The sequence below is a fragment of the Ambystoma mexicanum genome, chromosome 5p, assembly GCF_040938575.1.
Source record: "Ambystoma mexicanum isolate Mex_15411 chromosome 5p, UKY_AmexF1_1, whole genome shotgun sequence".
Classification (NCBI taxonomy): domain Eukaryota; kingdom Metazoa; phylum Chordata; class Amphibia; order Caudata; family Ambystomatidae; genus Ambystoma; species Ambystoma mexicanum.
In genome coordinates, this window is record NC_090930.1 from 49,326,847 (window position 1) to 49,339,545 (window position 12,699).

A 12,699-nucleotide genomic window follows, 5' to 3' on the forward strand; every position below is an offset into this window, starting at 1 on the left:
CGTTCTATCAAAATATTCTGTTCAGGAATAACCCCTTGATCAGAAATCGCGAATAAAACAGTCGATTCATCACCCTCTTCTATGTACTTTTTAGCCCACGTATACAATTCTCTCTTTCTGTCGTTAGATACTGTGACACGAGTCACTATTCTTGGATCAGCTCCCACCCATTAAACCACTACAGGTGGAGCAGAACCACCTGGCAAAGAGAGTTCATACAAATCTTGTACAATAGGTAGCAGAGGCAATACCGCTGGCGGTGCAGATGGAATTATGGGGACAGCAACTGTTGGCACGGTTGGAGGTGCAGGAGGAGGAACAACAATGGGAAGAAGAGGAGCAACAATGGGAGGAGAAGGAACAACAATGGGAGGAGGCACAGAAGGAGATGGTGCAATTGAAAAAGTCCTACGTTCATTCGATAATTTATTAATTCATCTGATGTATGAAAATCCTGAGAGTGATATATATTTTACACATCTAGTTGAAAAGCCCTGTCCATACCTCTAATGGATTCTGACTGATTCTGCTGATCATGCAATAATGCTTTTTCTTCATTCGTCATGTCTCTACGTGCATGCTTTTCTCTACTTTTGAGTTGCTGCATAGCTTCCTTTCTCCAATGTTTAACTGCATCAAATGCTGCAAGCCTAGCCTTTTTTCTCAACATTACAGATTCTAAATTTTTAAACTTTATTTTTGAGATTTTCATAACAACAAAAAAAAACACAAGTACACCATCAGGGTGCGTTAACGTAACAAGGCGAAACAGAGAGGAGGAAAGGGACGAGTTGAAGAAAGGGCAGGAAAGGAAAGGAATAGAATAAAGCGAAAAGAAAACATAACATTTCCCTCTCACGAGTTCGACCGCGAAGCCGCCCCACCCCACTCATGTCCACAACAACAAGCATCAGGACTTTCCTGGTTAATTGTCAGTCACCATTAAGGCACAAATATACAGTGTCTTTCAATCTCACAGATCTATTTCGGAGTCAGGAGCTCTCAGTAGCAGAAGGAGCTGAACTGTTTAGCAGATATGTAATATACGGCCCACAGATGTCGGGGGGTCGAGCATGCAGTGGTAGAGTTCTTATAAATTCGCTCTCTACATCCTGACAATAGGTAATGTCTTTTTTCCAATCTTCAATTTTGGGTAAGGGGCCCCGGCTCCAGGCCATAGCGATTCGCCTACGGGCCAGCACCAGGAGGAGAGCTGCCAGTCTGCGGGATGTGGGGCGTAATTATTTTCTGAGGCCGATAAGGGCCGCCAACGGTAGCGGAGCTACTTGTTCCCCAATAATATCGGCGACGATCTGCAGGACTGAGACCCAGAATCGCTGGATTCCGGGGTACTCCCATGTCAGGTGGAAAAAGTCGGCATGCGCTGCTGTACAACGTTCACATTGGGCCGATACTTCAGGGTGATGTCGGTGTTTCTTGGCAGGGGTGTAATACGTTTGGTGCACGTAATTAAAGTGTATTATTTTATATCGTGTATTCACTGCGACATTTTGGGTTTGATATAGAATGTAGGACCAGTCCCCAGCATCTATCGACATCTGGAGGTCCGATTCCCATCTTTGTTGAGTTCTGGCATTGGGTGACCCGGTGTCTGCCACTAGGGACCTGTAGAGTGCCAAGACCAGCCTCCCCTCTCCCTCTTTCTGGATGGTTTTGTGCAGCAGATCCCATGTAGGGGGTTGTTCAGGAAAAGAGGGCAGTAAGCTTGTCGGCCCATATTAAGAATACTTTTTCATTCGTGAGCGGAACACCCAGGATGAACCTGATCGGTTGCAAAGGGGAGTATCTCACGGTCACCCCATACTTAGCAGCCATCTTCTTCCAGACTGCGTACGCAGAGAGGACCGTATTTAGAGTGTTGTACGGAACAGGGATTTGACTAATGATGACGGCACTGAGCAAGTCGGGAGAAGCCAGAGCACGTTCCACCTGCACATGCGGACGCACGAAGTGGGTCGTGTACCAGTGGCTTAGAAACTGTGCCTGAGATGCCCAATAGTACTTCTCAATGTCTGGGAGCGCAAGGCCTCCTTTTGATATCGGCAGAACTAGGGTGTCGTAGGCCACGCGCGCCGGTTTACCGGCCCATAGCAGTTCCAGGACTGCAGAATTGACTTTCAGGAGGAAGGATTTGGGGAGGAGTAACAGGATATTGGTAAACAAGTACAGAAGCTTGGGGAGTATAACCATCTTCGTAAGAGAGGTCCTGCCCCACAGCGTTAGCGGGAGCCTTTTCCACCTGTGCACTCGTTCCTGAATAGAGGTGAGCGTGGAGACATAGATGTCTTTATATATCTTGTGATGGTTTCATGACATATATATACCTAAGTAGCGTACCCTTGAGTTCTCCCATTTAAAGCCATGGTCATCGGCAAATTGCACCGTGTGAGGGGTCAGGGGGAATATCACAGATTTAGAATGATTGATTTTCAGTCCCGACATTTGCCCAAATCTTAATACCTCCCGCATTACCGGGTTAAGGTTCTCCTAGGGATTGCTGACAAATAATATAACATCGTCAGCATAGAGGGAGACAATCAATTTGTGGGGGCCTAATTTGAGGCCTCTGTGTATTTGGAATTCGCGTAGTCTGGAAGCCAGGGGTTCCATAATAGGAGCAAAGATCAAAGCTGAAAGTGGGCATCCCTGCCTTGTTCCGCGTTCAAGTGAAATGCACGTGGATCTAGTGTTCCCTAGTGTAATGTAGGATCGGGGGCTGTTGTACAATAATGACACCAATTTAATAAAGAAGTTGCCAAAACCCATTTGTCTAAGCATTGCTAGCATGAATGGCCATTCCACAGAGTCAAATGCCTTCTCGGCGTCAAGAAGCACCGCTATTGCCTGTTGCGATGGATCCAGGGCCTCCATGACGCCAAACAGACGCCTGATGCCATAGGTGGTGCTGCGCCCTGGGATAAATCCGGCTTGGTCTCCAATCACTAGTGCTGGCATAAGGGGAAGGAGCCTGGATGCAAGAATTTTGGCCAGGATTTTATTGTCAAGGTTGATCAGAGAAATTGGTCTATAGGATGCACATTCATCAGCGGGTCTGCCGGCTTTGTGTAAAAGAATTATATTGGCTTCCCGTAGTGTTGGGGGAAGGCATCCGCTTTCAATTGATTCTTCATATACAACGCCAAGAGAGGGGCAAGGGAAGTTGCGTAGGCCTTGTAAAACTCTCTGGTAAGTCCATCTGGACCTGGTGCCTTGGAGCTCGGGAGGGATTTTATTGCTTCCAGTATTTCTTCTGTCGTTATCGGAGCATTAAGAGGTTCTCGTAGGTCTGCTTCCACCCAGTACAGCTCAGTGTCGTCTAGGTATTCTTGCAGAGATTCAGAGTCCGAATTTCCTCTAGAGCTGTACAGGTCCTGGTAGAATTCACGAAATGCCTTGGCGATGTCCACTTCTGCATAGACACGTTGCCCTCGTGCGTCTTTAACACATTCCACCCGGGTCGGGGCTTTGTCCACCGATAGTAATCGGGCGAGCAGGGCTCCTGGCTTCTGACCCTCTCCATATTGTCGGATCTGGTGTTTCTGCCCCAGGAATTTTAGCTCTCTTTCGGCTGTGTCCCTGAACCTCTGAAGCTCCTCCTTCAGCTCTGCCTGGATTTACAGGCTTGGGGCTGAGATAGTCTTCATTTCTAGTTCCTTCAGCCGGGTTTCGCTGTCGGAGAGTTCACTGCGTATCAGCTTCAGTACACCATTTTCCTTACCCAAACATATTCCGCGCACAAAGCACTTTAGCGTTTCCCAGATGGTGCTGGTCGCCTTGACTGAGCCTTGATTTCTCTCAATGAAGGATATTTCCTCACGCAGTTCCTCTGCGAAAACAGTGTCCGAAAGCGCACCCGGCTTGAATCTCCAGTTCAATCCGGGGACTGTTGCGCCCACCATGGAGGCGTCAAGTGTGACCATTGAGTGGTCGGATAGCGTGCGTGGTAGGATTTGGCTCGCTCCCCAGGCAAACGGACAATGGGTGGAGGCCATGATGTAATCTATCCTGGAGCTGGTGTTGTGAACGGGCGAGTAGAATGTGAAGTCTTTCGCATCTCGTATGTGATGCCGCCATGTGTCAGACAGGTCAAATGTTTGACATATCTCACGAACTTGACTACTGGCTTTGGACCGATTCCCAGTAGTGTTATGGGATTTGTCTAGAGTAGGGTCCATCGGTGTGTTAAGGTCAGCACCCCATATGATTGTTTCTGCGTTGGTCCTCCCTAGTTGGGACATCACCCAGTTGAAATTGTCAGGTCCATCAGTGTTGGGAGCGTAGGAATTTACAATCACCACTTCTTTCCCTGCAATTATTCCCCTCACCAGCAGGCCCCTACTTCAGTGTCCTTCACCGATTTAATGAGACTGAAGTTTGCCCTTCTATCAATCAGAATAGCGACCCCTCTGGCAAAGGACGAATACGATGAAAAATACCTGTGACAGCCCCAGGACTTGGCCCACTGTGATTCCGATGCCGGCAGGAGATGGGTTTCCTGGAGAATGGCGATGTTAACCTTATGCCTACGGAGACATTGAAGGATTTTCCTGTTCTTTGCCAGCTGATTGCCGCCACGGATGTTCCAGGTGGCTATTCTAAATGCTGTGGCTGACATTCCGAAGGCCGGGTGGATTCTCGCCTGTCAGGACGTGAAAGTGATAATGGTGCCTTGAAGTATTGGAGTGACTGATGGGCTTGGCTTCCGGGTTATCAAAGTTATATATCATCAACGTTGCGGAATGAGAGCGGGGTGAGTAAAGCGGCTGCGTCTGGCCCGAGTCCCTCCCTTGTGTGGACAACCCCCAACTGGCCCACAGTAATCACCCCATATAGAACAGAGTTGCAAGCGTAGCCGCGCTAGGGCCGCTAGTAGCCTGCCAAGAGGGTACCGGCTTCCTATAGCAACATAGTTTCGTTCCTGTGATGTACATTGAGGATGGAAGAAGGAGGCGTGCTGGTCATGTCCGCCCATTACTGGAGTTGTAGATTACGGAGGGTCTCTTCTCACTCGCTCTTCCCGACGGGGTCTCGGATTGTTCCCGCCATGTCTGCAGCCAGTCCGGTCCAGGTAATCGTTGGCTTCTTCGGGGGTATTGAAGAATTGGGCCTTCCCCTCGTGTTGGATACGCAGTTTCGCTGGATATAGCATGGAATAAAGGATATGATTGTCCTGTAGGCGTTGCTTGACTGTTGTAAAAGATATCCTCTGCGTTTGCACCGCCTGCGAGAAATCTGGGAAGACTTGAATGGAGTCGCCGTCGTCTTGAAGTTTCCTCTTGTCTCTGGCTGCCCTGAGCATGGCGTTGCGATCCTTGTAGTTTAAAAGTCTTGCAATGATTGGTCGAGGGTGCGCGCCGGGCGCCGGTCTAGTGTTCGGAATTCTGTGCGCTCTTTCTACCACAAATAGCTGAGACAGTGTTTCTCTACCGAAGAGAGCTATGCAGATCTGTTCCACAAAGTCTTCCATTTTACCTGGGATTTGTCGCTCCCTCACCCCTATGATCCTGATGTTGTTCCTACGGGAGCGGCCCTCCAAATCCTCATTCTTGGCGCACACCACCTTCATCTGGGTTTCGAGTGCAGAGACACGGGATGTCAGTGCCGCTGATCCATCGTCCAGGTCGGACACGCGTTGTTCGACATTGTTGAGTCGATCGGCTTGTTTATCGAGCCTGTGTTGAAGCTGATCTACCTTCGTCGATAGGGTGTCCAATTTGCATCCCAGGCCGCTGTTGCCAGCTTTCAGGTCCATCAGAATCTCCCTTATATCCAGGTGTGGGGTCTGGTCCTCAGTTGACATTGTGTCAGGTGACGGGGAGTTGGGTCTGCTGCTGGTCGTGGGCTTGGCCTGTGAGCTGGCTTCGAAAGTCAGTTTCTTCTGGTTCTTATCTACTTTCCCCATGGTAGCTTGGGGAGAGTGTCCGTGGAACCTGGCTAAGTTGTGTCTGTCTTGGTTTATAGCGGTGGTGGACCCAGACGGCAGCCGCAACGCATACTTTTCTGAATGTTAGCACGATGCCTTCGGTGCTTGATGCGGAGAGTCCGTGCACCGAGCGTGGGGCCTGCACGGCACACTGCTGCTTACACAGCCTCACTACTGTAACTGCGGTTGCTTTGAAGGAGTTTGTATACCAGTGTTTGCCACAGGTCGCACTTTGGGTCGCCGTGCTCTCCGCCGAGGGCGGCGGCACACGGCGCAGTCAGCGGGGGGGTGCGTGCACATGGTTCATGCAGCGTGTATCAGAGCGGCAGGCCCCCAAGGCCAAGGCCCAGCCACCTCGGGTCGGCCGCAGCTTCTTGTTCCCAGGATCGATGCCGCCGGTATTTACTAGCTTTCAGATATCTGGTTAACTGAGACAGGCCTCTCCGCGTCTGCAGCTGGACGGATGGGCGCCGTGGGAGGCCTCACCGGGTCGCGTGTCGTGCATCAGGTTTCTAGGAAGCGGCCTTGAGCGTGGATTGCTCCCCTGCGCTGCGTACCAGGTCCGCGCCACAGCGCGGACAGCTGTTGGCGGGAGCCGCGCGGATTATGCTGTGTCCGGCGGCGGGACAGGGCGGGACAGGGCGGGACAGGGCGGGACAGGGCGGGACAGGGCGGGACAGGGCGGGCCCACCCAGCGGCCGCGCCGCAGCCCGCCCGTGCTATAGTCTGCTCCTACTTGGGCTGTCTCGGGACTACGGCACCCCGACTCGTCGCTCCTCTGCCCTCGCGACGGGCCGCCGTGGGGACGGAGACCACCTCGTCTCACAGGTGCAAGTACGCACACGTCCACCCGCCTTCTTGATCGGCGCTGCTCCTGGTCCCGCCGCTGAGACTCCCGCCAAGTGCCTGCCCCCGCCGCTCCGCTCACACGCAGGGGCCGCGACCACTCAATCCGTCAGCCAGCAGGCCTCAGATCTGAGAGCGAGTATCTCGGGCTGTGGTCAAGCGTCTGGGTCGAGATGTATCTCAAAATGATCAGTAAAGCTCCGTGAATGTGCACAGTTGTAGGATGGGTCAGTCCAACCATCACAGGAGCATCGATGTTACAGGATTCATTAGAGCCCCACGGAGCACTCTCAGGAAGCGGCCATCTTGGGTGGCTCTCTAGTGCCCTCTCTTTCAAAACTACCATAAACTGGCCACTGAAGTTCGGCAACATGTCTGGTCTGTCTGTGCCAAATTTCATTAAATACGATAGCTCCCAGGCCATATCTATAATACATTAAATAAGTTAGCGACCCTTCGGGTGGCGTCGGTTGGCCTTGTTTCGAAGATTGTCTTTCCCTGCGGAATAATACCCTGAAATAGGATGACATTTTCCCAGGCATAGTTAAATCGCGATCTTACCTGGTTACGTTTGTTTCTGCAGAGACAACACTTGCAAAAAATAGCAGGATTTTTAGGAATCGGGGTACGACTCACCTGATTTCAATCAATCAAAGGGTCCGTTCGGACATCATATCGTCGTGGCTAGCGTTTTTTTCGACAAACAGGCCTTGATATGGGGACCCTCGCCGTAATGTCCTACTAAATGCTGCTCACGGTCCAGGGATCGGGGAAGCTGTACTGCGGAGGAATCGCATCTCACTTTGCAGGGGCCATTGTCACTCTCCGATCCATTTGTCTAGCAATGTGAATCAATCTTGAGAGTCCCAATTCGGGCGCCATCTGAAAGATTAAAGAATATCGAGGCTTAATAGCACATAATAGAAGTACACCATTCCCAAGGTCAAAGTATAATGTACATTTATTAACAGGCAGCTGTCTGGCTCTCAACACCCCACAATGTATCGTGAGATGAGAGAGTCCTGGACATTTCACAAACAAAATTATTTATACAAGTTTTCCACAATCCCGGACACATCGTCTAGCCCTTCTCCATGTAATACATTTACCTAGGGTTCATGGCATATCCACATAACTAAGTCATGCTTAAACATCTTTGAATAGTTTGTTGTTTTTCTTCAAACATTTCACATGTTTTCCAAATATAAGACACAAAGGTACCATTCCTTATTTTGCTCGCTTATATTTGTCTATCATTTGTTCTTGAGTTTAAAGTCAGCTTAGTTTCAAGGAGCGAAAACAAAGATTTCTGCAGAAAAGCATGTTCAACTATTTGTTATTTTACTTTGCTGTTTGAATGGGATAGGCACTGTTGGAACAGATGGTATCTAAATTACTGATTAGTACGGCTTTTTTTTAATTCCAAGGTTTCTCAGTGTAGGACAAACAATCCACTTTAGCAGCTTCAACATTCTTATCTATTTTGACATCATGGAAACAGTACAATGTTTATTTTGCTCTGCTGGAGCCGAAAACACAATTCTAAACATGGGACAGAAAGCAAGAGGCGATTGAAATGGAGGATAACTCAAGATGGCGGCGTAGTTAGCCTGTTTCAGGTTCATTCAATGCGATTTACACTACGATGCGAATGTGCTTAGGCCAATCGTTTACTATTAGGAGGTGTTCATGCAAAATATACTTTTACAGGTGTACGCTAGAGATTGATAGACCTTGGCCATGAGGGTCACCAAGGAATGGTGAAGACAAAGCAGAGTATAAGAAGTGACTATTGGTGGCCGGGATGTGACCTTCAAATTGAAAGATCGACTCGTAACTATATCCTTTGCAATAGAAGCGATAAAGTATGTGTGAGTATGAAGTATCCCATGCTCATGACGGAAATTCCTGAAGGACCATGGGACAAGTTAGGAATGGATGTGCTAGGCCCATTGTGGAGTGATGAGAAGCAACATTTATGTTTGGTTGTGATTGATTTGTTGACCAAGTGGGTGGAAGTTTTGATTAAACCCTGCATCACCACAAGAACTGTCATAGAGTTTTTGGATGATTTGTGGGAGAGAGAGAGAGAGAGAGGGTTTTCCCAAGACCATCATCACTGATAATGGGACACGGTTTCGCTTTAAGGAGATGGAAGAGTATTGTAGAAAGAATTCCATCGAGCATAAATGGAGTGCTATATATCACCCTCAGACAAATGGTGTGGTGGAGCGTTTTAACAAAGTACTTAAAGAGGCATTTTGTTGGGCGTGGTCGAATGGGTTGGATTGGGAGAGGGCTGTCAGAGATGTCATTGTCGCACACCGGTTTACCCCACATTGCACAACTGGAGTGTCCCCATTTGAGTTTAGTAGGGGTCGCAAGGCCAATACGAAATTGGTACCATCCTGGTTGGGGAAGGACACCAATGTGGGGGAAAAGCTTAAGAATGTGTATGAAAATATAATGAGCAGCCAGCTGGGGAACAAAACAGCCCATGACAAATCAGGATCTAGAGGTATCAAGAATACTGTCCCTTTGGTTGGAGACTTGGTGAGGATCAAACTTCCCCCTAATCTCATATGTGACCTGTCCAAATGGTCCAAACCCACAGGGGTAGTTGATGTGTTTAGGCACGCCATTAAAGTAGAGGATGGACGTGTTTGGAACATGGAGAGGGTGTTGATAGTGAAGACAAAGAAAGAGACAAGTGATGGTGGAGTAGGTGGTGGTGCGTGTACAGGCGGTACTGATTGTATGGGTGAAGAAAGTCTCTATGGAGAGAGAGAGGAATGTCTCAGGCAGTACTGATGTAAGAGTGAAGAAAGTCTCTGCGCAGAGAGAGGAATGTCTCAGAATTGTCCTTGCCTAGTGAGATCACAGGAGGACTATGCCAATCAAGATTGGGAAGGACCTGCCACAGACCTCGACATTTGGATGATTTTGAGTAGAAGGCAAAGCAATGAACTTTGTGTGACAGTGCTTTTGCGAAGAAGGGAAGATGTGCAGTAGCGGACTCAGCTGTCTGCAGACATGCACCGCGTGAAGGATGGCGTGTTGTGGAAGGCAGTGACGTGGAGAGGGCGAGATAGGACGGACCATTGGGAAGAGAGAGTAAGAATCTGGTGGGGTTCGCAGTCATTCCCCCTTCCATTTATATTTATTTGTGTGTCTATCTGTACAATAAACCCCTTCCACAATATCCATCTGTGTCTGCCTCATCCTCTACACACTACAGGTATGTAGCAGTCATGTCTGAGAGTCTGAGGACATTTCACTGGGATGCCCTCGATGTATAGCAGTCACGCCTGAGAGTCTGGGGACTTGTCACTGGGAAGCCCTGGGTGTGTAGCAGTCATGTCTGAGGACTTTTCACTGGGAAGCCTTGGGTGTATAGCAGCCACGCCTGAGAGTTTGGGGATTTGTCAATGGGAAGCCCTGGGTGTGTAGCAGCCACATCTGAGAGTCTGGGGACTTGTCACTGGGAAGCCCTCAGTGTGTAGCAGCCATGTCTGAGGACATTTCACTGGGAAGCCCTGGATGTGTAGCAGCCATGCCTGAGAGTCTTGGGATTTGTCACTGGGAGGCCCTGGGTGTGTATCAGACACACCTGAGAGTCAGGGGACTTGTCACTGGGAAGCCCTAGGTGTGTAGCAGTCATGTCTGAGGTCTTTTCACTGGGAAGCCCTGGGTGTATAGCGGTCACACCTGAGAGTCTGGGAACTTGTCACTGGGAAGCCCTGTATGTGTAGCAGCCACACCTGAGAGTCTGGGGACTTGTCACTGGGAAGCCCTGTGTGTGTAGCAGCCACACCTGAGAGTCTGGGGACTTGTCACTGGGAAGCCCTGGGTGTGTAGCAGTCATGCCTGAGGGTCTGAGAACTTTTCACTGGGAAGCCCTGGGTGTGTAGCAGCCATGTCTGAGGATATTTCACTGGGAAGCTCTGTGTCTGTAGCAGCCATGCCTGAGAGTCTAGGGACGTGTCACTGGGAGGCCCTGGGTGTGTAGCAGCCACACCTGAGAGTCAGGGGACTTGTCACTGGGAAGCCCTGGGTGTGTAGCAGCCACACCTGGGAGTCTGGGGACTTTTCCATGTGATGCCCTGGGTGTGTAGCAGCCACACCTGAGAGTCTGAGGACTTTTCACTGGGACGCCCTGGGTGTGTAGCAGCCACATCTCAGAGTCTAGGGATTTGTAACTGGGAAGCCCTGGGTGTGTAGCAGCCACACCTGAGAGTTGGCAGAATTTTCACTGGGAAGCCCTGGGTGTGTAGCAGCCACATCTCAGAGTCTGGGGATTTGTAACTGGGAAGCCCTGGGTGTGTAGCAGCCACGCCAGAGAGTCAGAGGGCTTGTCACTGGGAAGCCCTGGGTGTGTAGCAGCCACACCTGAGAGTCAGGGGACTTGTCACTGGGAAGCCCTGGGTGTGTAGCACCCACACCTGAGAGTCGGGGGACTTTTTACTGGAAAGCCCTGGGTGGGTAGCTCCCACGCCTGAGAGTCGGGGGACCTTTTACTGGAAAGCCCTGGGTGTGTAGCACCCACGCCTGAGAGTCTGAGGACTTTTCAATGAGAAACCCTGGGTATATAACTGCCATGTCTGAGAGTCTGAGGGCTTTTCACTGGGACGCCCTGGGTGTGTAGCAGTCACGTCTGAGGATTTTTCACTGGGAAGGCTTGGGTGTGTAGCCACTGCTTAATTTGTGCCGGTGTTGAACACTGGCACTCTTTTTCGGGCACCGTCTCTTATCAGCTGAGATAGGCCTTGCCGCGCAGTGCCTCATTAGCATTCTTTTGGTTTTTATCAGATCAAGGCAGGCAGGCTGCAGTCTACTCCATGCCTCTGCCTTTTCTGTGTGGCTCACTGGCTCCCTACACCCCCCACCCATCCTCCCCTCACCTCCTCCAAGATGATACATCTTGGAGGAGGACAGTCTGAGGACTTTTCACTGGGAAGCCCTGGGTGTGTAGCTGCCACGTCTGAGGGTCTGAGGACTTTTCACTGGGAAGCCCTGGGTGTGTAGCTGCCACGTCTGAGGGTCTGAGGACTTTTCACCGGGAAGCCCTGGGTGTGTAGCTGCCACGTCTGAGGGTCTGAGGACTTTTCACCGGGAAGCCCTGGGTGTGTAGCTGCCACGTCTGAGGGTCTGAGGACTTTTCACCGGGAAGCCCTGGGTGTGTAGCTGCCACGTCTGAGGGTCTGAGGACTTTTCACTGGGAAGCCCTGGGTGTGTAGCTGCCACGTCTGAGGGTCTGAGGACTTTTCACTGGGAAGCCCTGGGTGTGTAGCAGCCATACCTGAGATTCTGAAGACGTTCACTGAGAAGCTATGGGCGTGTAGCAGTCACGTCTGAGAGTCTGAGGACTTTTCACTGGGGAAATGGAGGATCAGACTCAACGGCTATTCTCCTCGCTCTCCTCTGCTGGATCTCTAGTAAGGCAGGCACCCATTTCCTCCTTGCTCCGTGCGGTCTCTGAGCTGCTCCGTGCGGTGTCAGAGGTGTCGTCAATTTAGACCTCTGCAGGGTCATTCACTGTGTGTCGGGGGAGATTAACAGTGGAGGGTAGTGTTCTGAACAAGAAGCTCTAAAGCAAGCGGCTGAAAAGTTAAAGCTCTTTTTGGGATGTCTTACATACAGTTCCCTAGTCAAAATGAACTACCGTTTTTAAGCATTAACTAAAAAAGACCTTTTTTCTTCAGAACTGACGTGTTTAAACCTAACTAGGCCATGAACAATGTTAATTAGCTAAACAGTCAGTGAACATTTAGTAAGCCGTTTAGTTTACTCAGTGCCTAGACCCTAGAGCAGTGGTCTTCAAACTTTTTTGACCTGGCCCCCCCCTGAGCAAAGTTTGGGCAGGCGGGGCCCCCCCAAAAATGTCAAATGGACAGTATGTGCAAATCGCT